Raw genomic sequence first — 25,538 nt, 5'->3', positions numbered from 1 at the left:
AGGACCCGACGGGCTGGGGCGGGGGCGGGGCTGCGGCCGGAGCCCAGCGGAGGCCCGGAGCGCGGGCTACGACCCGTGCGCCCACTTCGGGGTTTGCCCTAGTCCTCGCTCCCCGCCCCCGGGGGCCGCAGCCTGGGCTGCATTTCTAAGGCAAAAGGAGAATGAATGTGTCACACGGACTAGCCCACCGCCTAAAGATGGCGTGGGATTTAAACTGGCTGAACCGGGACACCTGGCCGGCCCAGTGGTTGCGCATCCGCCTTTAGCCCACGGCGTGATCCTGGGGTCCTATGTCGGGTTCCCCACCTGGAGCCTGCTTCTCCCTCTGCCTGTGTCTCTGCCTCTCTGTGTGTGTCTGTCATGAATAAATTAATAAAATATTATAAATAAATAAATAAATAAATAATAAACTGGCTGAACCAAAGACCAAAAAAGACATTTCAGGTTTTACCCCGACTTGGCCACAGCCCCCACGTGCTTGATGCAAAAATAAAATAAAATAATAAAATAAAGTAAAATAAAATAAAATAAAATAAAATAAAATAAATAAAATAAATAATGAACGTGGATCGCTTGGCCCCAGCCTCGCGGCGCCGGCCGCCCAACCCGGGGGTATAGAGGCGGGGTCTGCAAGGGTCGAGGTGCGCAGGCGAGCGGGCGGCCCACACCCGCCGCGGGACCTCCCTTTGTGCGGCCGCTCCCGCCCCGGGCGGCCTCCCGAGGCGGCGCGGGGGGGGGGGGGCGGCGGGGAGGCCGCGGCTTCCTGGCCTCGGCCCGGGCGGACCAGGCCCCCGGGAGGCAGCTGAGCAGTGTCTGTCTGCCGGGGCCACGTTGGTTCCCCATCGCAGGTGATCGCGGATGACGTCCTTGCATTTTCAGGGGCCCTTCTGCGGCTTCCAAGCCGTCTTCCAAAGGAGGACATCTAAAGACTGGGAATTTCAAGTATGTGAGATACTGATGGGAGAGGGGTTGGATTAGTCAAACTCTCCTAAGAGTTCTCAGATGACAACACGTAGGGCATGTGTTCTCTTTGCCTGTCAATTATTCCAATAGTGAAATGCTTAATAGAAGGTAAAAGAAAACCCCTCTCTTTTCTTTTTTTTAAGATTTCATTTATTCATTCATGAGAGACACAGAGAGAGAGGCAGAGACACAGGCAGAGGGAGAAGCAGGCGCCTGATGTGGAGGGACTCGATCCCAGAACCCCCATATCTCGACCTGAGCCAAAGACAGACACTCAACCACCGAGCCACCCAGGTGTCCAAAAATAAAACTTTTCTTAACTTCATTGGAAGTGAACTTTTCCCCTTCCTCTGCCAGAATGTGTAACAGCACAGAAAGGTTGCCTTCTTCTATAATTAACTCTTCATTACTGGTATAGACACTGTCTATAGTATAGGTGTATTTTTTTTATCTATATATAGGTGTATTTTTCTCAATGTCATCATGAATGTATCTAGTTCACAACTGCGAACTGTTTTTGAAAAATACATCTCATCTCAAGTTAGAGTAATTCAAATGGGTTGCTGCTATGCATTTAACAAATCTCCAAAGTTACAGGCAAACCTTTTGAATAAGTAAATAAATAATAAACCTCTTAAACTGGGAGGGATTCCTGCTGGATCCTATTTCAGAACTTATATCTTGGTGACAGTAAAAGTAAGTGTTCTCCTCCTATAACAAAAAGGAAGCAATATTTACTTAAAGCAACAACAAAATATGACCAAGATTAAAAGAAAAAAAAAGAGCTAATAAATTGTACAATAGGGGCTTGAAGCTTACCACCACAACCACTAGGAAAAAAAAAAAAAACAGCAACAATAACATCAAAATGCCAAATATTAAAAAAAAAAAAAAAGCCAAATATTTATTGTCCTCTAACGGACAATAACCTCTAATGGTTAAATCTTAAAGATGAAAAAGATTACCATAGTTTTTTGACTCTGTAATTATCAAGACCGAACAAACAAAAAGTTAAAAGCAATTTGGAAAGCTGGCATTGGGGGGATCCCTGGATGGCTCAGCAGTTAAGTGTCTGCCTTCAGCTCAGGGCGGATCCTGGAGTTCTGGGATGGAGTCCCACATTGGGCTCCCTGCATGGAGCCTGCCTCTCTCTGTCTCTCTCTCTCTGTCTCTCATGAATAAATAAATAAAATCTTTAAAAAAAAGAAAAGAAAAGAAAGCTGGCATTGTTTAAGCAGTAGGAGAGTTGCTCTTTTGCATGTTTTTGCTCTTTGGACCTTTTTACTATTATGGCTACTACAACTCTCCTAGGCTAAACCTAAGAATTCATCCAAGTTTATTCAGTGATTGCATGCTAGGTTAGGAGTTTTAAATCACATGATTCTAGACTGAGAGTTTGGAATTTGCTCTAGATTTAGCTAGACAAACATAATTTATACACATAAACATATATATTAATAAGTAGTAATACTTCTATAACAGAAAACCTCTATAATTGTGTAACATGTTGGAAAGAAATAGGACCAAGAGGAAAAGCCTGGAGGCAATTCCTTTTGGTTGTGGTAGTCTTGCTGGGGATTAAATGTCTATTGGTATTCCCAGTTTTACCCTGCTATCTTTTAAAAAATTTTTTTTAAGATTTTATTTTATTTATTTATTATGAGAGACACACACAGAGAGAGGCAGAGACACAGGCAGAGGGAGAAGCAGGCTCCATGCAAGGAACCCAACGTGGGATTCGATCCCAAGACCCCAGGATCATGCCCTGGGCCGAAGGCAGGCGCTAAACCGCTGAGCCATCCAGGGATCCCTTTTTAAAAGATTTTACTCATTTATTCATGAGAGACACACACAGAGAGAGAAGTGGAGACATAGGCAGAGGGAGAAGCAGGCTCCCTACTGGAAGCCCAATGTGGGACTCAATCCCAGGCCCCTGAATCGTGATCTGAGTCGAAGGCAGACGCTCAACAAGTAAGCCACCCAGGTGGCTCACCCCTGCTATCTTATTTTTCACTTCTCTTCCTGATTTCACATTTTTTTGTGGGCTCTTTGGCAGTGTGGTATGAGCAGAATATTAGAATATTAGTTTTTAAAGATGTATAATTTGATCTTAGTTTACAGCTATACTATACCCAGAATGGCTCAAAAGTGTGAAAATGTACAGCCATCTAGATGTTTCTACATCTGTGTCTGAGCCAGAATGCTCCTGGCAGCGCATAGGCAATTATTGTGTTATATCTAAAAGAATAATCGAGAGGCCCCTGGCTCCATTGTTCTGTAGGATTCCCTACTCTTGTTGCTGAGCCAGCCTAGCTCCATCCACGTCCTCCTCCTACCCTCAAACTCCAAACTTAAGACACTTACGTGCAGGCTGTGTCCTTTAGCTCAGTCCTTGACTTTCAGGAGAAATCTGTATAAATTGGAATATTCCATGCTAGGATGGAGATTTCCCCCCATATCAGTTGTTTTTCTCTTCCTCTGAGACAGCTGTGCATTTTCATTTTTCTGAATGTTTCTGCCTGTGACCATCCTATAAAGATTATGGAGGGGGAAGAAAATTATCCTTCACCAACTGTACAAAATGCAAGGATTTCTCTCACTTGTCCACCTCTCTGTTCTTTGGCTTCTTTCTTGGGGAACCCTTCCTGAGTCTTCCTGTCTCCAGCCAGTTGCCTGGCTTTGGGGCAACCTAATTTTTAGGCAGCTGTTTCTCCTGCCTAGTGGAAGGCAACCACACGGGCTGGAGTGTGTCTTTCCCTGGAACCCAGAGAGTCCTGCAGACAGCTCACAGGCTCTTTTCACCGAAGCTTCTGACTCAAGCCTGCCAGTCTTGCCTCGTGTAATGGATTTGAATGTGGGACCTTCCTATGGATGCCTTTACTTGCTGGCTAATAGGTCAGAGCATTTTTTAGCATTTTTAGGCCAAGGAACTTCTGACTGATTTCTGACACACTGCCACATCATTGCCTTTTTATCTTTTTTTAACTTTCTGAATTGTTTTTTCCTTTCTATGAAATGAATGTTCTTGATATGATGGAAACGTTTCATTTTCTCTACCTGGTTGTAGGTTCCTTAGGACATGACCTGTCCATATCTTAGAGTCATTTTCAGGACTTGGCACATAATTGATATTCAATAAATGTTTGTCGAATAGAATCGAGTTGTATCTTTCATCTACCTTCCTCCTAGATTATTTGGGATTAATTAATTTTTAAGAATATTTTATTTATGTATCTTTTTGAGTAATCTCCATACCCAAAGTGGGGCTCCAGTCTCACAACCCTGAGATCAAGAGTCACACGCACCACTGACTGAGCCAACCCTGAAATCAAGAGCCAGATGCCCTATTTGAGATTACTTTAGAAAGCAATTGTTAGGGATCCCTGGGTGGTGCAGCGGTTTGGCGCCTGCCTTTGGCCCAGGGCGCGATCCTGGAGACTCGGGATCGAATCCCACGTTGGGCTCCCGGTGCATGGAGCCTGCTTCTCCCTCTGCCTATGTCTCTGCCTTTCTCTCTCTCTCACTGTGTGCCTATCATAAATAAATAAAATTAAAAAAAAAAAAAAGAAAGCAATTGTTACTATTAGTGCCTTTACAAAAATTAAAAGAAATCAAATTAGAAAATTTGCCAGTAGGAGGATTGATGTCTTGAAGCATTGTAGATGGAGACTGATAAAGAAAAACCTATTGTGTGACTTTGCTTATTAGTTTATTAGTTTTACATGGAAAAATAAGTGTATTGAAGAGCTCATCTCCAAAAAAAAAAAAGAGCTCATCTTCAATATATACTTAGAGGTCTTCAAGACTAAGCATTTATTTTATTTTTTTATTTTTTTTTATTTTTATTTTTTTATGATGGTCACATAGAGAGAGAGAGAGAGGCAGAGACATAGGCAGAGGGAGAAGCAGGCTCCATGCACCGGGAGCCTGATGTGGGATTCGATCCCGGGTCTCCAGGATCGCACCCTGGGCCAAAGGCAGGCGCCAAATCGCTGCGCCACCCAGGGATCCCAAGACTAAGCATTTAAACTAATATTTCAGGGACACTTGGCTGGCTCAATCGGAAGAGTACATGACTCTTGATCTCAGGGTTGTGAGTTCCAGCACCATGTTGGGTATAGAGATTGCTTATATAAATAAAACCTAAAAAGAAAGAAAGAAAGAAAGAAAGAAAGAAAGAAAGAAAGAAAGAAAGAAAGAAAGAAAAGAAAAGAAAAACTGAGTGGCTCAGTTGGTTGAACATCTGACTCTTGGTTTCAGCTCAGGTCATGATCTCAGGTTGTGAGAAAGAGCCTCGCATCAGGCTCCCCACTCAGCCTTGAGACTGCTTCTCCTTCTCCCTCTGCCCCTCTTCCCTTGCTTGCACACCTCTAATTCAAATAAATAAATAAATCTTAAAAAAAAAAACAACCTAATTTTTCGGAGGCATAGAATCATTTTCAGACTCTTAGCTGCAGGGGACCTTAGAGATCATATGGTATAATCTTATTGTACTGGTGATGAAACTGTGGTCAATTGTACAAATGACTTTCTCACATTCAGACAGCTAGGTAGTGGAAAAATGAGAATAAGATATAGTTCTTCCCATAAGAACCCAGCACTTTTTTTTTATTGCACTTTAGCTCTTTTAGCAGGATATAGTTATTTGTATAGATGCCATCTCCCCCCAAAGGGTTCTAAATTAATGGAAGACAGAGGTCACGGTCTTTTTCATTTTGCTCTTTATGAAAGATAAAAGGTATAATGCCTCGCAATTGTGGTTACCAAGTGGTAGGTGCTCAATTAGCTCCCTTTGTTGTTGTTGTTGTTTTAAGATTTTACTTATTTGAAAGAGAGAGGGAGCATGTGCCGCACACACAAGCTGGGGGAGGGGTAAAGGGAGAGGGAGAAGCAGGCGCTCCCAGCAGAGCATGGAGCGTGATGTGGGGCTGGATTCCAGGACCCTGAGATCATGACCTGAGCTGAAGGCAGATGCTTAGCCTATGGAGCCACCCAGGCACCCCTCAATTAACTCCCTTTTGATTAAATTCTTATCTGATGATATGATCCTTCTTGGCCTCATGTTCACAGGATGCCACTCTTTATTTATTCATTAAATATTTGTTGCCTGCCTGCTTATGTACCAAATGCCATACTAGTATCAAAATGAGAGTTAAAATGAAGATCTCCATTTTGCTTTGAGTCTATATTAAAATATTACTGTGAGGTGTTAAATATCTCACTTAGAAAGGAAAGGAAATGAATTTTCAACTGATCTATTTCCTTCCTATAGGTTCATTTGCATTTCATAGAATTTTAGTACTAAAGAGAACTTAAGGTTCTCTTTAAGATCACATCATCAGGGAATGGTAAAGCAATGACCAGAATGTATGTCATCTCCCTCAAAATCCAATATTTTTTTCTGTTACAAAGATTTCTTCCTTTTGCATTTGTGGAATAACATATGCATTAATTAAATTTATGAATGTTAATCAAACGGAGATCCACATTTCTTCTGGCTTAGATATCAAAATGCCTGAAGGGGAAGTGTGGAGTGAAAATAGAGTAGGAAGACAGAGCACTTGATTCTTAGCCAAAAGAACAGAAAATGCCCTAATTATGCACTTTAAATCATAGGATAATTAGAGCCATAAGGATCCTTAGAGCCCACTTATGCAAGCCCTGTTTGTTTCCAGATGAAGATGCTGAGGCTCTAAGAGGTTAAAATGAATTCACCAAGGCCACACAGTAAATTGCTACCAGAGATGGGACTAGAATACCTGTATCCTAATTTCCAATCCACAAGGCCAGTGTTTCTACATTTCAGTCATTTGCAAACTACATTTTCCATTTGTCTGAATCCACATACAATCGGTATTAGTACTTACTATTTTTGACAGTTTGTTCTTTTTAATTAAAAATTTTCTAATATGTAATATATTTTCAAACGCCAATTTATTTTAAAAAGAAATTCCTTTTGCCATTATTTTAAGTGGGAAACCAGTGTTGTTTGCTATGATTAGAAGATAAACATAAAAATAACAACTTTGGAAATATTTCTAAATTCTGTTTAATTACTCCTCTTGCCGAAGTCTCTTCTTTTTTTATTCTCTTTTTCAAGAGAGGAGTAAGCAAGTGTTAAAGACCCAAAATGAAAATTACTTCTTGATGTGATCAAAGAAAATTGCAAAGGTAATGGTGTCTTACCTTGATATTTTGTCATTTTGTGCTACAGCTGATTCTCACCTGAAATAATTTTGTGTGCCACCAGCAATTCACATCCCCATTTTCAGAAACACCACTTTATTCAATAGTAGCACTTACTGAAAAGTGTGTTTTGATTATGCACTTTCATCCCTGGGTAATGTATTTTATAAGTGTTACCTGGCTCTTACCTTATCTATGTCTTAAGGGCATAGATTGTTATTTCTTCATCCCACTGAAGAATGTTCTGAATTCCAAAGAGATTTCAAGAATTATCCCAGCACAGTGATAAGTATGACTGAGCCAGAGGCAAATAAGTTTGGAGCTCAAATTCCTGATAGGATTTGACCACTTTCCTCCCTGCAAAGTCATCTGGGAGTCTAAGCATTGTGCAACCCAGGCCTATTCCAGCGGTCAAGCAAAGGAGTGGAGAGAAGGCTAACTCTCATCAAACTCTGGCTCTTGCCAGGTTAGCTCATTTAATCCTCCCAGCAAATGTATCCCCATTTCACAGATAGAGAGACAGTTTCAAAGATGCTAAATAACCTTGGCAAGTTCACACACTTATAGTAAGAGGCAGAGCCAGGATTCAAACTCCTCTTCCTGTTGTTGTTTTTTCTAAGATTTTATTTATTTATTTAGAGAGAGCGAGCATGGGGAGGGGAAGAGGGAAAGGAAGAGAGAGAGAGAATTTCAAGAAGATTCTGCACTGGGAGGTGGGGGATGAGTGTGGGGCTCCAAAGCTGGGCTTGATCTTTCAATCCTGAGATTAGGACCTGTGTCCAAATCAAGAGTCAGTCCCTCAACCAGCTAAGCCACCCAGGTGCCCCTCCTCTTCCTGATTTCTTAAGCTCCTGTGCTTCACTGACATCATGAGATTATAAATTTTGAGACCTGGATTCTAGGCTGATTTTGCCACGAAATTGAAACTTGATACTGCTCAAAAGATCAAAAGATCCTGAGACATTATCATCACTACTCCTTTTCACCCAGTCTTGGGCTTGCATGGTTCTTTTGTCACCTCACACAGGTGCATGAGTGGATTCACGTAGTAGGCCTCTTGCTCCATCTCTCTTCCCTGCACAAGTGTCTATGCAAGTATCATTTGGCCCTTATTTTACATTGTATCCTATGGTTACATTCTTTGAGCAATGCCAAATTTGAGAAATTGGTCTAAAAATGGAAATTCATTCCAAAATTAATGCCATTAAGAATCAACATAAACAAGACTAATTTTTTTCATTTGTCGACATAATCCACCCAGAGAGATAGTATAGAAATCGTGAGATGTGGCTATCTCTTGAATCTCATCAGAAAGGCTTTGGTGAACAGGTGAGGGGATGCTGAGCAGAAATGCTTGGAGAGAGGTCATTTAAAGGGAAATGAGGGCAGCCTTGGTGGCTCAGCAATTTAGTGCCAACTTCAGCCCTGGGTGTGGTCCTGGAGACCCAGGATCCAGTCCCTTGTCTGGCTCCTTGCATGGAGCCTGCTTCTCCCTCTGCCTGTGTCTCTGCCTCTCTCTCTCTCTTTCTCTCTCTCTCTCTCTCTCTCATGAATAAATAAATAAAATCTTTAAAAATAAATAAATAAATGGAAGTGAAAAGAGCCTGAGCTTGGGGAAGGGATTTTTTTTTTTAAGATTTTATTTATTTATTTGAGATAGAGTGAGAGAGAGAGAGAGAGCACAATCAGGGGAGCAGCAGGCAAAGGGAGAGGAAGAAGCAGGCTCCCCATTGAGCAGGGAGCCTGGCACAGGGCTCAATCTCAGAACCCTGGGATCATGACCTGAGCTGAAGGCAGACGCCCAACTGTTTGAGCCACCCAGGTGCCCCTGGGTGATGGGTTTTAATAACCAGGAATTCAGAGCGACTTGGGGATGAGGAGAAAAGTATGGGGAGCTAGAGATAGGGATGGTGGGGAGTAGGGGGACTGGAGATGACATAGGAGGAAGAGTAGAGATGGTTTTCTCCTTTCTTCAGTTCTTAGCCTGGCTGCTCTGTTCACAGCAGCCCTTGTGTATTTCTTTCTTCCTTCCTTTTAAAAATATTTTTATTTATTTATTCATGAGAGACACACAGAGAGAGGCAGAGACATAGGCAGAGAGAGAAGCAGGCTCCATGCAGGGAGCTTGATGCAGGACTTGATCCCAGGATCCTGGGATCCTGGGATCACGACCTGGACTAAAGGCAAATGTTCAACCACTGAACCACCCAGACATCCCAGCCCTTGTGTATTTCTTAGGGCCTTTTCACATCCCCTGGGCTGGTCATGCCCTTAGCAAGGTAGAAGATACAGCTTCATTTTGCTCAATTTTGGGCAGCGACTCCTTCAGCAGCCTGATGCCTTTGGAGAACATCATCATCTTTATTTCATCCATAGACACTGCCTCATTCAGTCTCTGTGGTCGCCTGCACTCTGCAGTTCTCACACCCCAAAGCCATGGTCTGCTGTCTCCACGGCCTACTGCATCATACTTTTTTATTTTTATTTTTACTTATTTATTTATTTTTAAAGACTTTATTTATTTATTCATGAGAGACACAGAGAGAGAGAGAGGCAGAGACATAGGCAGAAAGAGAGGCAGGCTCCATGCAGGGAGCCTGATGTGGGACTCGATCCCAGGACCCCAAGATCACGCCCTGGGCCAAAGGCAGGGGCTCAACCGCTGAGCCACCCAGGCGTCCCTGCATCATACTTTTTAATGTGTAAGTATTGTAGAGCATCTGGGGAATACTCTCTAATGGGGAAGAAAGGTTCTCTTTCAATTTTATTTACTGAAATTTAGTTAAAAGTTAACAGACCCATATCACATGAAGAACCAGTAAGTGACATATGCCTCTTATTTCTCAATGTCTTGTCTGATGCAATCATTGATTTTGGATAATTCACCTACCATTCATTTTACTCTCAACACAACTTATTATACATACACACACACACACAATTCTAATCATTTTCTTTCTTTTTTCTTTTCTTTCTTTTTTGGTCAATAAACATAAGGATTGTGGGTAGGAAATGGCATTTAAGAAGCATGGGCTCCCTCGTATCAATGTCTTATAATATTTTTAAACTGGAAAATCATCGCCATTGGAGAGATTCAAGTTTTATTGATATGCAATAAATGCATGTTTTTAAAAAATATTTTATTTATTTATTTGAAAGAGAGTGAGAGAGAGCACACATGAGTGGGATGGGGGGATGCAGAGGGAGAGGGAGAAGGAAACTCCATGCTGAGCAGGGAGCCTGACTTGGGGCTGGATCCCAGGAGCTGGATCCCAGGGTCACGACCTGAGCAGAAAGCAAATGCATAACTGACTGAGCCACCCAGGTGCCCCTTGATATGCAATTGGAAAGCCCTGAAATTATTTTCAGAGTCATAGAGCAAGGAATAGTAGAAATCCTTGAGTCAGCGACAAAGACAACAGTCAAAATCTTTCATTGTTGGCTGAACTCTTGACTTGCTCTCTTGGAAAAAGTGATTTCAAACAAACATCTCTAAAAGGGAGTTAAAGCTCAAGATACTCAGCCATAAAAAGGAATGAGATCTTGCCATTTGCCACAGCTTGGATAGACCTAGAGAGTATAATTCTAAGTGAAATAAGTCAGACAGAGAAAGACAAATACTGTATGATTTCACTTATATGTGGAATCTAAAAAACAAAATAAGTACATAAACAAACAAACAAACAAAAAGTAGCGACAGGCTCATAAACAGAGAGAACAAACTGATGGTTGCCAGAAGGGAAAGGAGTGGGTGAGGGGAATGGACAAAATGGGTAAAGGGGAGTGATAGATACAGATTTCCACTTATGAAATGAATAAGTCAAAGGGATGAAAGGTACAGCATAGGGAATATAGTCAGTGATATTGTGATAATGTTGTATGGTGACAGATGGCAGCTACATTTGTGGTGAGCGTAGCCTAATCTATAGATTTGTTGAATCACTGTTGTACATCTGAAAGGAATACAATGTTGTATATCAACTATATCTAAATTTAAAAAAAGTCAAGATAAGTGAAAAGAAATGAAGAGAGTATATGGTCCCATAAATGAGCTTGTGTTCAGGCCCAGACAATTTCCAGCCCAGGGTTCTAAAAGAACCTACAAATGTGATCATAAAGCCAGAGTAGAAACTCCTTGATGAGCTATCAAGAGCAATAGGTGTTAACTGAATCTGTAATTGGTTGAGGAATTGTACCCAGAGGCATTGATGAATGGAATAAAACCAACCTAGAGGAAACTCTATTAGAGACTCCATGGGGAATTAGAAACCAGGAAGATGAACAGTCATCAGAAGGGATTAGAGTCTGGCAAGCACATCGTTAGGTCTAGAGAAGTGGCAAAGTCGAGGGTGAAACGTCAGAGCTTGAAGTCTGGAAGCTGTCTCTCTTCCCAACAATCTGCATGGCTTTGGGTACACAGCCTTCTGTTGTAGTCTTAGAAATGCTTTGCGAATAAAAGAGAAAGTTATCTGTGAAATGCTTTATGTTTCTAGAAGGGAAAATTGTGTATAAGGTAGGATATTATATTATTCATTTAGCTCCCAGGCTTCATTGGATTCATTAGAAATTTGTGTAGCTGGAATTACCAAATGATTTGAGGAAGAGGTACAAATGAAGGAAGAGGCAGTTCTAAAGTGGATATAAATGGCCTAGTAAGAGAACACCTAGCTACTTTATTGCTTTGAAACGGGTCTAGCAACACTACTGAATATATGATTTGTTTTTCTTCTGCCAAAGTAGAACCACTTCCCCAGGACGTTTTCTTAGGTCTTTCTTGATGTTTTCCTCTGCACCTTGTCTTTTCTGTTTTTTTTTTTTTTTTGTTGTTGTTGTTGTTGTTGTTGTTGTTTCCAATCTCTCATCCATCTACTTCTTTGGGGCAGAGTGTTATTTAAGGACTAACTACCTACCTCTTCTCAGTGTTGGCTTGGCTTAAATTAGCAAAATATTTTCACGTCATATTTTTGTGAAACATAAACCTGAAAGGAACTGCTTCAATGTATTCTCTTGTTTCATTAATGTCTTAGGTTTGGATTCACTTAGTACACTACAAATATATGACAGAAGGCAGAGAGGTGAGGAGGAGAGAGAAGCCCAAGAATATGTTGCCAAGATTTGTATTGCAAATGACTCTTGAGGAAGAGCTCATTCTCTTATCCCTTTAAATCTTACTGTTTCATATTCCTTCCCAAACTTGATCTTCCTTTCAACTTGTATGGGAATCTTTCCAGAACTAAATTCTATTGTCTAACTCAAATGATAACTTTTCCTATTTCCTTTCTTCTTGCCTGCCCTATTACAAATAAGTAGCACGGATTTGCTTTTTATTAAAACTTTCTTGTAGCCAATATTTATTTTTATCAAAACATTCCATGCAATTAGTTCAGGGGGACAAATGATGCCAAAAAAACAAAGGCTTATGCCAAAAGCAACAACTTTTTGATAGCTCAGGTGGTTAAATTGAACTTTTCTGACTTCTGACATTTACCTCCATATTTCTTAGAAGTATGTGTATCATTTTCATTTTGTCACATAGCAATTTTTATAAATTAGGCAATTGTGAAGAGCTTAGGGAAACTGGTCATCTGAGCAAGCTTATTGTTCTTCAAAATTCAGGAATTGAGTTTGTTAGCCTTCAAAGTACAAAATGTACAGAACCAAGTTACAATACATCATCCTGAATGATGAAGGTTTTGGAAGAGCAAGTCCAAAGAAGATAGTGGATTTATCCAACTATGAAATCAATAGAATACAGTCAGGATTCGATCACAGATGCAGAACCCACTAGGAGCTCTCTCTGCGTGTGTGTGTGTGTGTGTGTGTGTATCATAGCCTATATATTATATCCAATCTCACACAATTGTAGGAACTGTTTAAACTGTCTTTGTAGGGACGCCTTGGCTCAGCGGTTGAGTGTCGCCTTTAGCTCAGGGCGTGATCCTGGAGTCCTGGGATGGAGTCCTGGGATGGAGTCCCTTGTCAGGTTCCCTGCATGGAGCCTGCTTCTCCCTCTGCCTGTCTCTGCCTCTCTCTTTCTGTCTCTGTCTCTCATGAATGAATAAATAAAATCTTAAGAAAAACAAACACAAAAACAAAAAAACTGGAACTTGCAGGTGTGAGCTAGAACCCAGGAGGACAGACTGAAACCTTGTCACTTCTCACTGCCTCTGACCTTGATGGTATAGATCCAGCAGGAGAAACTGTCCCCCTTCATTATGTATCTAATCTAGCTCAGGAGTTGGAAAAGCTGGAGAAGGATTCACAGGGAAGGTGGAGAAGATGTAGGTCCCTTGCCTTGCCAGTTGGCTGTCCCTTGCCAGTGAGGTAAGAAAGTTGATAAGTAATAACATGAGTTACAAAATGGCTGCTTGCTTCACTTCCAAGCTCCAAATCTGTGCAAGAATGTCTCTTGTGGTCAGTCTTAGTCAGAAACATATGGGGAGGGAATTCTGGGAAATGTAGTTCAGTGTAGCCAAGTTGACACACAACGCAAAACAATTACAGTCTGCTCTTTATCAGTTTGGCATATGTATATATACACATATATTTTTAAAAAATATTTTATTTATTTATTTGAGAGAGTGAGAGAGCACAAGCTGGGGGAGGGGCAGAGGGAAAAGGAGAAGCCGACTTCTTGATGAGCGTGGAGCCCTGTACCGGGCTTGATCCCAGGACCCTGAGATCATGACATGAGTGGAAATCAGATGCTTCAATGACTGAGCCACCCAGGCACCCCGATATATTTTTTTCTCTTGCAAATAAATAGTTAAGGATTCAAGTGTCCATTCTGCCCCCTTACTAATAGAACAATGAAAAAGCCACTTAACATTTCTAGGGCTATGTGTACTTAGGGAAGAATTATTTGTAAGGGAAAAAAAGAATAATGATATCTAATCCCTGGAAATTACCTAGAAGTCCATCATCATGGATATTTGGCCAGCTTCTTTTTTCTACTGCCCAAACATAACTGCTGGATAAGGTTATATTTGTCAAGGTTTCTGAAATAGTATTCCCTAGTCCATAAAGCAATAGAATATAACAGAGGTAGGCTTGTAATTCAGAGCCCTTTCATTTCCAATCAACAACTTATTTTAAAGAAAACAAAAGTCTTCCAAATGAATCATCTCTGTATCCTGCATTTATTTTCTTATGTCTTGGCAATTATTTGAATTTTAATTTTTTCCTTTTTTTTTTTTAAGTAGGTAGGCTTAACTTTATTTCTCATCATCACAGTGGAATCTAAAAACTGCTTTTTATATTAATAAGCAACAGCAATACATACTGTTCAGTAGAGAATCAATTTTTAGTATTAAGGAAAGTGTTCTGAAGGAGCCAAATATTTTAATGTTTTTAGATGAGCAAATCATTTCCATTTAGTATAGGTCTTTTTTCACAGAGAGTTATATAAAAGGTCAGACAATAGCTAAATTTTAACTATAAATTATAAATATAAAAAATTATCATTTGGGGGGGATCTGGGTGGCTCAGTCGGGTAAGTATCTGACTTTTGATTTCAGCTCAGTTCATAATCTCAGGGTCATGAAATTGAGCTCTGCGTTGGGCTCTGCATTGGGCTCAGCACTGGGTGTGGACCCTGCTTAAGATTCTCTCTCTCGGGACACCTGGGTGGCTCAGCGGTTGAGTGTCTGCCTTTGGCGTGATCCTGGAATCCCAGGATTGAGTCCCACATCAGGCTTCCTGCATGGAGCCTGCTTTTCCCCCTGCCTATGTCTCTGCCTCTCTCTCTTTCTCTCTCTCTGTCTTTCATGAATAAATAAATAAAATCTTAAAAAAAAAAAAAAAAAGATTCTCTCCCTTTCCCTCTGTCCCACCCCTCATCCCTCTGTCTCTCGCTCCCTTAAAAAAATAAAAAATTTCCCTAAGCTGTCTATAGATAAAATTTATCATTCTTTCCACTGTAAAGACATGATATATAAGCAACAGACCTGAAACAAACAAAACAAAAACCCCTGACAAAAACAATCTGTTTCTTCTCAACTTTCTCCATGTGATAGTCATAAAAATCTCCACTAAAGGAAAACTCTTCAGAAATAAATCATGTCTTTTTAAAAATGAACTTAGCTGAAGTTGATCGTATCAACTGAAGAATAAGCAAAGCTGTAAACTGTATAAAGGAAATCAATCTAATTGGTAAAATGGTATTCTCCTAGTCCAGTACTTCATATCAAAATTCAGTAACAAAGAATTGCGGTAATTGTGTCCCAAAGGCAGAAGCAGATGTTTAAAATCCAGGAAGTTTTAAAAATAGTTTTTAAATGTTTCTGCTGCTGACAAACAGGAACTATCACGCGCTCTTCACTTTTCTTTAGATCCTAAGATATGCCCCATTTTTCTTGCCTTCCAGGTTTGTTTGGGGTTTGGGGGCAGGGGAGTGTGGTCTGGCAGGGCTCAGCCATTTGCCTCAGTTTCTCGGTGAGCTCATCTTGCCCTGTTAATGCATTGCCTCAATCATCCTGTGCCTGTAATATCTGCTTCTGCAGACCCCACAGCTCTGAGTCTTTCTACTTTCCCCCCCCCCAAGACGTCTTTCTTTCTTTCTTTCTTTCTTTCTTTCTTTCTTTCTTTCTTTCTTTCTTTCTTTTAGAGAGAGAGCATAAGCAGGGAAGAAGGGCAGAGGGAGACCACCCCCTCCCCCAACACCCCACTGAGCAGGGAGCTTGATCCCAGGACCTGAGCCAAAGGCAGACCACTTAATCCACTGAGTTGCTCAGGCACCCCTGAGTCTTTCTACTTTTTACAATGAATACCATAGAGGATTCATTTGTGTGGGGCACAGGGAGATTCCTTTTACCACTTCTTTACTGTGTAGGTTTTCTAGCATCAGCAAGACATTCCTTAAGAATCAGTGCCTTCGGGGTGTCTGGGTGGCTCACTGGTTGAGTGTCTGACTTCGGCTCAGGGCGTGATCCTGGAGTCCCAGGATTGAGTCCCACATCGGGCTCCCTGTGAGGAGTCTGCTTCTCCCTCTGTCTGTGTCTCTGCCTCTCTCTGTGTCTCTGATGAATAAATAAATAAAATCTTAAAAAAAAAAAAAAAAGAATCAGTGTCTTTATTTATCCATGGATGTGAGCCAAGCTACTCATGCTGTTTGACAAAGTCCAGGCATGAGGGCTAATCCTGAAAAATCGAAAGAAGCCACAGCTGGCTCCCACTGATTCCTTTCACTTTGTTCTTGGCCATCTTCAGCATCATTATAATATTAGTGGGGAATTTTCATAAAATAAATATGGAGTCTAAAAATAATCAAAATCTCTAACATGCTTCTTAGAATAAAACCCAATGCCCCCCCCCCAAAAAAAACCCAAAAAACAAAACAAAACAAAACAAAACAAAACAAAACAAAACAAAAAAAACCAATGCGCCCGGCCCTGTAATTTCTCTAATGTGAGAAATGTTGAGTTTTTTATCAGTTAGGGGTAAAAGATCTGGAAACCTAGCCTAGTTAAAGCTGTCATGGAAGAAGTCCTTCAGGCACCTCTTAAGTGTCAAGACAAGGAGACGACAGTCAATTAACCAATGGAAGAAATATTTTGATAAAATAGGTTGTGGGTAGGTTGTAGGTATTGTAAACTGACAAAAGAAAGTTAAACATTTCTGCATATAACCTTTAGACTATAACCCATTTCGTGTAACCATAGTACCATAGACTTGTTCTTCCACTAGAGTAGGTCATGCTCTGTCTAGCACCTTTATCTTCTGTGTCGCGTTCACTGCTTTCTCAAGAAATCAGTAAAGGTCGTGTTAATTATAGCAGTAGAAGCTGAAAGGAAAAACATTTCATATGAAAAAGATGTTTAGAATGATCTAAGATGCTTGTGATAAAATGTAAAACTAATTACCTACTAACTGGAAAAACAAGGCAATGTAAAATGATAGAAATAAAGTCCCTCCAAAATGGTCTGGAGAAGACATATGCACCCTGACTCTGTGTGTGTGCGTCTCCTCATTCACCGACTCCGTCCTTTCCTTCCAGAGACCCACCCCAGCTGGAGCTGGACTCCCGCCATCCATGTACTCTGCACCTTATGGAATATGAGGATCACGAACTGCAGACTGACCCTAGACTCCTAAGTTTAAAGAGCTCACCTTTCAAAGGTACTGATTTGCCCCTCTTTGTCATGTTGAAAATTAGTAGTGTTTTTGTGATTTTTTTCAATTTGCAATGCCTAAAAGTGTGCAGATGACTTTTTAAAAAGCCAAACTTAATAGACAAATTAGCTGTGTTATTAAATAGCAAAGGGTATATAATTTCACTGTGAACTAGGAAACATATTACTGATAAAATTTATGAATATCCCACAAATATTGACATAGAATCTTAAATATTCTACAGAAGTTTACTGTGTCTCTCTGACATCTCAAAGGTCAGAGCAGTTTGCAGGTGTGGTCTCAGTAGGAAGATGCCAGATCACCTTTGGAATTAATGGTCAGAACTGGTCTCCTAGACTAGCTGGCCTGCCTTGCTTTCTTTAGGCAATAAGAGCCAAAATGGTAGTCTCAGTTAGTTGGGAAGGGGGAGAGGGAAGAAGATTGGCAAGCACTTATGGAAAACCTAGAAATTCTATCATAGCCAGAATTTCCATTTATCCCTAACTTGGGATGGGGATGGAGGTGGGGTGGGGTGGGGGAGGCAAAAGAGTAGCAAACATTTTCTGCATATGTTTCTCAGTTGCTTCATTGTCCTCATTAAAACCAACTTCTGTTTAAAGTTCTTATCCAGGATGTAATGAATCAGCAAATTGTTTTCTTTTCAATACATGGTACTGGCTTGCTTTTGCAGAAGTAGTGCCTTATATGCCTGCTGTGTTTCAGGGTGATACAAAGGACATGTTTCTCTGCTCCGAAGTTTTAGACTTTCTAAATGCAAGATGCTTCTTTAGAAGAGCATGCCGTGTAATTACGTTTAAATATTTACCCTGGCACCTTTAAAATGTAGTACCGTCTTTAGGGGCTTTGTTAATAGGGACTTGGAAAATCAAGGCAATACAGGGACTGTTCTCACTTACTAGTACTCTCTTGCTATGATGCATAAAAGTTGCAACGTATTCAGCAAGGAGGACTCAGCAAGTGAAGCAAACTTGGGTGTTGATTTTAAACAAATTATTTGGTTTTAGATAGTGAGAGGAGGCTGCCCCTTTCCCCTCTGCTCCATTATTACATTATTTACCAAGCAGCTGTGTCCCTGAGCCAAGAAACTGCTGGCTAGAGACTGCCTCTGTTGCTACAATCTTCCCAGTGGACGCTGTTTGGAGCTAGGAATGAAGCTTACTAAGAGCTTTCTTGTATGCTCTCTGCTGCTCTGGCATAGCATTAAAAGGGTGTGGATGGTCTTCCTACAACAGCTTATATTGAGGCAAAAATAACCCTGAAGTAATCCTTACCCCTACCAACTGCCTCAAAAAGTCACTAAGGGCTAAGACTTAAGAAATAAGAAAGAATGAAGCTACTCACAGGAGTCCCAGCACCCTTCTTCTGCAAATTCAATGGTCTAGCCTCCTCCACCGACAGTATTTTAACCAGCAAGAGGATATTACTTTATGATCTTGCTTGTGTTGGATCAGTGTAAAGAGAAGTATTGGATGATCTCTCAGTAGTTATTTCTGAGTGAAGAAATCATTCTTTTTCTTTTTGTTTATTTCATGGCCCTAGTGAATCTCAAGATGCAACCTCAAGTTAAAGGCAGACAGAAAGAGATGCTTCTCAATGCTGTCTGCCAGGAGGTTGTCCCAGGTAAGTTGTCTTTTTGGGGGCAGCTCCCCCGTGATCTCAGTTGGAGTATCAGGAATCTTCTTAGTCTCATAATATCTCTTCTGGGTGTTATAGTGGCTCTTTCTTTGTTTTGTGGTTTGAGTTTCAGCAGAATTCAAAATGGCAGGGCACCTGGGTGGGGGTTGTCACTTAAGCCTCCAACTCTTGGTTTCAGCTCAGGTCATAGTCTCGGGGTCCCAAGACTGAGCCCCATGTTGGGCTCCCCACTCAGCAGGGAGACTGCTTGTCTCCCTTCCCTCTGCCCCTCCCCCTACTCTTGTGCACGTGCTCTCTCTCAAATACATAAATCTTAAAAAAAAAAAAAGAATTCAAAATGGCTGATGGTAAAGCAGAAGAGGTCTCTAGAAGGGCCAATACAGACAAGGATTCCTGTGGTAGAAAGTTGGCTTGTAATTGCCAGTCCATTATGTTCATTGGCATCTGAAACTCCCCGACACCAGCCTTGGATGTGTGGGACAGCTGCTGCCAAGCCAACCAGGAGTCACTCAGCATGGAGACTCTTGAAGGGACCAGATATATATCAAAACACTTAAACTGAACAAATGTACTGCACACAGAGACTCAGGACTCATGAAGGCCAGAATTGCCAATGGTGGTGTAATTTTTCACAAATCTCTATCTAGGAAGGACAACAGGAAACCTGTTCAAAATATGCTTAGATTTCTTGTTACTTCATGGTCAAGATGGTTATTTTATTCCCAGGTCTGGTGCCTGGGCTGGGATGTCTGCAGCAGCTAGGAGTCGGGCAGCATCACCATCTCTCTTGCTTCCTTACTACAAGGCTGTCTCAGGGGAGAAATGTTGCTTACATGGTGGCTCATTTGCCCCAGAGGGAGCATTTGAAGAGACCTGGGGAGAAGTGCAAAGCTTCTTATCACTTGTTGAAAGTTTTCAGAATTTCACTTCTGCCAAATTTTATTGTTCCAGAAGTCTTGAAGGCCAGCCCAGATTTACGGGGAGGGGAATTTGACAATACCTCTTGAAGGGGGAGGGGCATGGTCACATTGCAGAAGTGCGGAAGGGGGGAGATACTGTGTGGCCATCTTTGAAAAATCCAATCTGCCATACCTCAGGATTCAAAATTTTCTTTTCTTTTTTCTTTTCTTTTCTTTTCTTTTCTTTTCTTTTCTTTTCTTTCTTTTCTTTTCTTTTCTTTTCTCTTTTCTTTTCTTTTCTTTTCTTTTCTTTCTTTCTTTCTTTTCTTTTCTTCTTTTCTTTTCTTCTTTTCTCTTTCTTTCTTTCTTTCTTTCTTTCTTTCTTTCTTTCTTTTTTAAGATTGTATCTGTTTATTTGACAGAGAGAGAAAGAGAAAGCACAATCAGGGTGATGAGTTGCAGGCAGAGGAGAGGGAGAAGCAGGCTCTCCACTGAACAGGGAGCCCAACATGGGGTTCCATCCCAGGACCCTAGGATCAGGACCTGAGCCAAAGGCAGACACTTAACCAACTGAGTCACCCAGGCACCCCAGCCCTCAAAATTTTCTAACAACTTTCTATATTGGTAATTCTGGTGTGCTGTATTTCTGTAGGAAAAAACCTAAATTTTGCTCTTGGTAATTTTATTTGGGCAAGTTGGAAATTTACAAAGCTTTCCAACCAACAAAATTTCTACACTTGAGTTTTTTTTTTTTTTAAGAGTTTGTTTATTTATTTGAGAGAGAGAGAGAGAGAGTGAGCAAGAATAAGCAAGGGAGGGGCAGAGGGAGAAGCAGACTCCCCAATAAACAGGGAACCAGATGCAGGGCTTGATCCAAGGACCCTAAGATCATGACCTGAGCCAAAACAGATATTCAACCAACTGAGCCACCCAGGCACCCCACATTTGAGGTGTTTTTTTTTTTTTAAGATTTTATTTATTTATTCATGAGAGATAGAGAGAGAGAGAGAGGCAAAGACATAGGCAGAGGGAGAAGCAGGCTCCATGCAGGGAGCCCAATGTGAAACTTGATCCCAGGACTCTGGGATCATGCCCTGAGCCAAAGGCAGACACTCAACTGCTGAGCCACTCAGGCTGCCCCCCAATATCAGTTTTAACCATATTTAAGTGTTACTATGATTTCAAAGAAGCTATTGATTCCAAAATAGTAGGCTTTGATTGAATTGACTTTTAAAAAAATTATTTACTTACTCATGAGACACACACACACACAGAAGAGGGAGAGAGGCGGAGACACAGGTAGAGGGAGAAGCAGGCTCCATGCAGGGAGCCTGAAGTGGGACTTGATCTCAGGGCTCTAGGATCAGGCCCTGGGCTGAAAGCAGTGCTAAACCACTGAGCCCCCTGGGCTGCCCTGAATTGACTTTTAAAACAAAACACACACTGTTTGGATTTTCAGTGTGATTATAGACACTAGAATAATTAAATCATTGTTTTTCTGGTGATTATTTCTATTCTGGAGGATAAATTCAATGAATGTAATAGTCAAAATTTTATAAGAGATGAGGATAGGGGGGATCCCTGGGTGGCGCAGCAGTTTGGCGCCTGCCTTTGGCCCAGGGCACGATCCTGGAGACCCGGGATCGAATCCCACGTCGGGCTCCCAGTGCATGGAGCCTGCTTCTCCCTCTGCCTGTGTCTCTGCCTCTCTCTCTCTCTCTATGTGACTATCATAAATAAATAAAAATTTAAAAGAAAAAGAAAAGAAACTTAAAAAAAACTTAAAAAAAAACTTAAAAAGAGGATAGGATAAATACAGATAAAGCAACACCCCCCAAAAAATCCCCTTCTTTTTCCCCCCAGTTAATCGTCTTCTAAGATCAATTAGAGACAACTTCAAAAGATTCAATAAGTCTCAATGAGTTCAACCTGAATTGTTGAACTTAGTGAAATAAGCCCCAAAGCAACCTAAGTCATTATAGCCAGTCTCCTTCACACCATCTTTGGGGATCCAGTCATCAGAATGGGACTTGGATCTAGAAATAAACCCAGTCACCAGCATAGAACAAAGTCCATGTGTAAGTGGATGGGTAGGGAAGGGGCGGGGAAGCTCTGCATATGAGCACAGATAAAGAAGGTTTAGTCTGGAGGGTAGTTGTCAAATTAGCAGAGTCTCCGAAGAGCTAGGCAGTGAATGCAAAACAATAGGACCCTAGGATAGGATCTAACAGGGTAGGCATTAAAGAGTCCCCAGATAGTGGGGACACCAGGAAGGCCCAAGATTCAGGGGCAGTACTCAGATCCCCAAGAGAGACTACACTTGCAAAACAAAGGATGTGTAGTTAGTTGGAACAAAGTAAGGTTAATACCAGCTGAATACCAGTTCTGTTCTCTTGTGTCCAAGGTTATGACCAGTCCTGGGAGCAGAGGTGGAGCTGAGGTGAAGATCAGCTGGTTAGATGTGGGGGTCCTAGGAGGCCTGTCCAGGGCAGGAGCTAAGCATATTTGGCCAGAAACAACAACACCCTGACTCTCCAAGATGAGTGTGTCCCAGAATTGCCTAGTTGGGTTGTTTAAAAATCCTATTCTGGACTCTACCCCTAGAGACTCTGAATCGATATATCTGGGATGCCACTCAGGATTCTGTGATTTTACAACCGATCCAAGTGATTCTGTTGGCCCCACGTTTTGTGAACGACGGGAAACGCAATCTTTCCTACTAGTTTGGAGGCTCATGGATGCCCAGGAAAACTGGACGAAGGTTTTAGCCCACAAGTGGAACTGTTAGAATTCGAGAGGACTTAAGAGGGCCTTCGGTATAATTGGGCTTCATGAATAATTCGTCAAAAATGACCTTATCTCACAAGTTTTTTTTTGTTTGTTTGTTTTGGGGGTTTTTTGGTTTTTTTTTTCACACATCTGTAGCTGACTCTGCCACCTCAGAGCTTTGAAATGTAACTGGGAACATTTTCACATCATTTAAAAATGATGGGGCGTTTGAGAAGTTGCCCAGCCTGATTTTAAAGGCTGCACACTTGAAAACAAAAATGCTTTTTTTCCCTTAAACTAACTTTGTTGATGGTAGAAAACGAAAAATTTAGATAAGCAAAAATAATATTTTTAAACATCTGTAATCCCACTACTCAGAGATAACCACAATTAACCCCTTGCTGTGTATCTTTCCAGCCTTTGCCTAGACAAATATACTGATATACGGGCTTGTTTTTCTTCCCTTTGTTTTGATAAACGGGATGGTACTGTACATGCCTGGGTAGTGATGGCTGTTTTTAAAAACTTGGTTTAGGACCAGGCTCTGATGTCACACTCTCTACCTCCTTGACCCCGTGGGCTTCCATTTCTACTTCCTTCAGTAGAAAGGGAAGTAGTTTTTCTTTCTTTCTTTCTTTCTCTTTCTTTCTTTCTTTCTTTCTTTCTTTCTTTCTTTCTTTCTTTCTTTCTTTCTTTCTTTTTTTAAAGATTTTATTTATTTATTGGAGACAGAGCAGGAGCACGAGCGGGAGGTGGGGGGTGGCGTGGGGAGGGGCAGAGGGAGAGAGAAGCAGGCTCCCAAACCAGGGCTTAATCCCAGGATTCTGAGATCATGACCTGAACCCAAGGCAGACGCTTAACTGACTGATCCACCCAGGTGCCCCTGTTCTTCTATATCTACTAGTTGGTTCTTACTTTGTGACCAACACTGGGTGCTCTACGAATTATTGATAGATGCAACAAACTGCATAAATCTTACAGACATTGTGGCAAATGATGGGGGGAATACATGCTGTGTGATTCCATCCGTACAAAATACTAGAAAAGGCCCAACTCCTCCATAATGGTGGGAAACAGATGAGTAGTTGCCTGGGTATGGGGTGAAGGGGTTGATTGCAAAGGGGTATAAGACAACTTTTGGGGGTAATTAAAATATTTTATATCTTGATTATGGTGGTGAGTCCATGGGTGTATACATTTATCAAAACTCATTGACCTAATATGGGTGCATTTGGCACCCACTCTGAATCCTATCAGGCAAGGCTAGAGAGCCACTGGAAAGACAAATGGGAGTAGGTTCCCAGCTGACAAGTCTCCCTTCTCCAGAAACAGCCTTGAGTCCCAGGAGTGGACCCCAGGGGTCATGCCTGTGCTGTCCACCTGCCAGAGCTGCCACATGACACAATCCAGGTTTGTCCTCTCCTAGGAGTTTTTTCGAATGGGAATTTAGAAGAGAGAATCAGCATCTCTCTGGTGGTGGCTTCTGTGGATGTGAGGCCCAGGTGCTGCCAGTAACCAGGTCTGCTCTCTTGGAGACCGGAATCAACATGCAGAGAATGGCAAGACAGAGCAAAGTGCTGGCAGAAAGGATTTCTCTGCAGAGTCAAATGTATGTGGAATAGGAAGCAATATTTTCAATCGCCAAAAGTCTAAATACAGAGTCAACATCCATTAGCTTTCCTCTTCTGGGGCTAGAGAAGATTCCAGGGATAGAGTTCACCTGAGCAATTCATCAGAATGGCCAGAAGCAAGTGTAAGTGAAGAGGGGGTCGTCCACAGCCAGAGGAGCAAAGGCAGGCATACAGTCTCAGCAGCCAGCGGGAAATCAGACGAGAGGGAGTTCACTTATTTGTGCTTTGAATGCATATTTATTGCCCTCGTCCTGCATCCACAAAACTTGTTCGAGGTACTGGCATTACAGCAGCAAATGAGGTCTGTGCTGTCATGAAGTTTTCATTGTACTGGACAGAGACAGGCAATAAACAAGCAAGAAACAGACACATGGAAATTTTAGTGAGACATTTGATGAAAAAATAAAACAGTGATGTAATAGAAAGTGGTTTTAGCAGAGAGCAGGCCACTTTACACGGGTCACCTGAAGCTTAACAGTAGAAAGTAGGATTTGGGGGCACCTGGGTGACTCAGTGGTTGAGTGTCTGCCTTCTGCTCAGGTCTGTGATCCTGGGGTCCTGGGATCGAGTCCTACATCTGGCTCCCCTCAGGGAACTTACTTCTCCACTCCCCTATGTCTCTTCCTCTCTGTGTCTCTTATGAATAAATGAATAAAATCTTAAAAAAGAAAAAGAAAAAGAAAGTAGGGTTTGAGTTGCCGTAAGGAGCCCAGGCAGCCAGACCAGCTTCCACAAAGGGTCTGAGAGCAGGAGAGAGAGAGCTCAGGGCATTTGAGAAAAAGAAGGAAAGCCCGTATGGATGGAGTGAAACCAGCAAGGAGAGCTGAAGTGGGTGATGTCAGAGAGCTCGGCAGAGGCCAGACGCCCCTGGGGCTTAGACACTAGGGTAACGTCTGTGGTTCCTGCTAAGGACCACAGGAAGACACTGGAATATTAAGGAAAGATTTCTTCTTCTTCTTCTTCTTCTTCTTCTTCTTCTTCTTCTTCTTCTTCTTCTTCTTCTTCTTTCTTCTCCTTCTTCTCCTCCTTCTCCTCTCCATCCTCTTCTCCTCCTCCTCCTTTTTTTTCTTCTTCTTAAGTAGACTCCACACTGGGCTTAAACTCACCACCCTGAGATCAAGATCTGAGTTAAGATCAAAAGTCGGATGCTTAACCCACTGAGCCACCCAGGCATCTCTAGAGATTTCCATTTTGAAAAGTTCCTGCTGGTTATTATTGTGAACACGGGGTGTGGCAAGGTGTGAATGGCAGCAGGGAGGCAGGTAAGAGGTCACAGCAGTAAGTCCTGTTGGAGAAAATAGAGAAGTAACACCTTAGGGATGCG

At 41.7% G+C, this 25,538-nt stretch overlaps 1 long non-coding RNA gene across 1 annotated transcript in view; it reads left to right on the top strand.

Annotated features, from left to right (window-relative positions):
• The first annotated feature begins 761 nt into the window (after positions 1-761).
• The window catches only part of LOC140597803 (uncharacterized), a 39,745-nt gene continuing 14,968 nt past the window's right edge, over positions 762-25,538 (top strand). Inside the window, exons 1-3 of the long non-coding RNA XR_011999746.1 lie at positions 762-942; positions 17,144-17,265; positions 18,820-18,900. This is a non-coding gene — a long non-coding RNA (uncharacterized lncRNA). The remainder of the gene's footprint in view (positions 943-17,143; positions 17,266-18,819; positions 18,901-25,538) is intronic.

The sequence above is a fragment of the Vulpes vulpes genome, chromosome 2, assembly GCF_048418805.1.
Source record: "Vulpes vulpes isolate BD-2025 chromosome 2, VulVul3, whole genome shotgun sequence".
Taxonomy (NCBI): Eukaryota; Metazoa; Chordata; class Mammalia; order Carnivora; family Canidae; genus Vulpes; species Vulpes vulpes.
The sequence above is the reverse complement of the archived record's forward strand: the minus strand, read 5'-3'. Positions and strand labels throughout refer to the sequence as shown.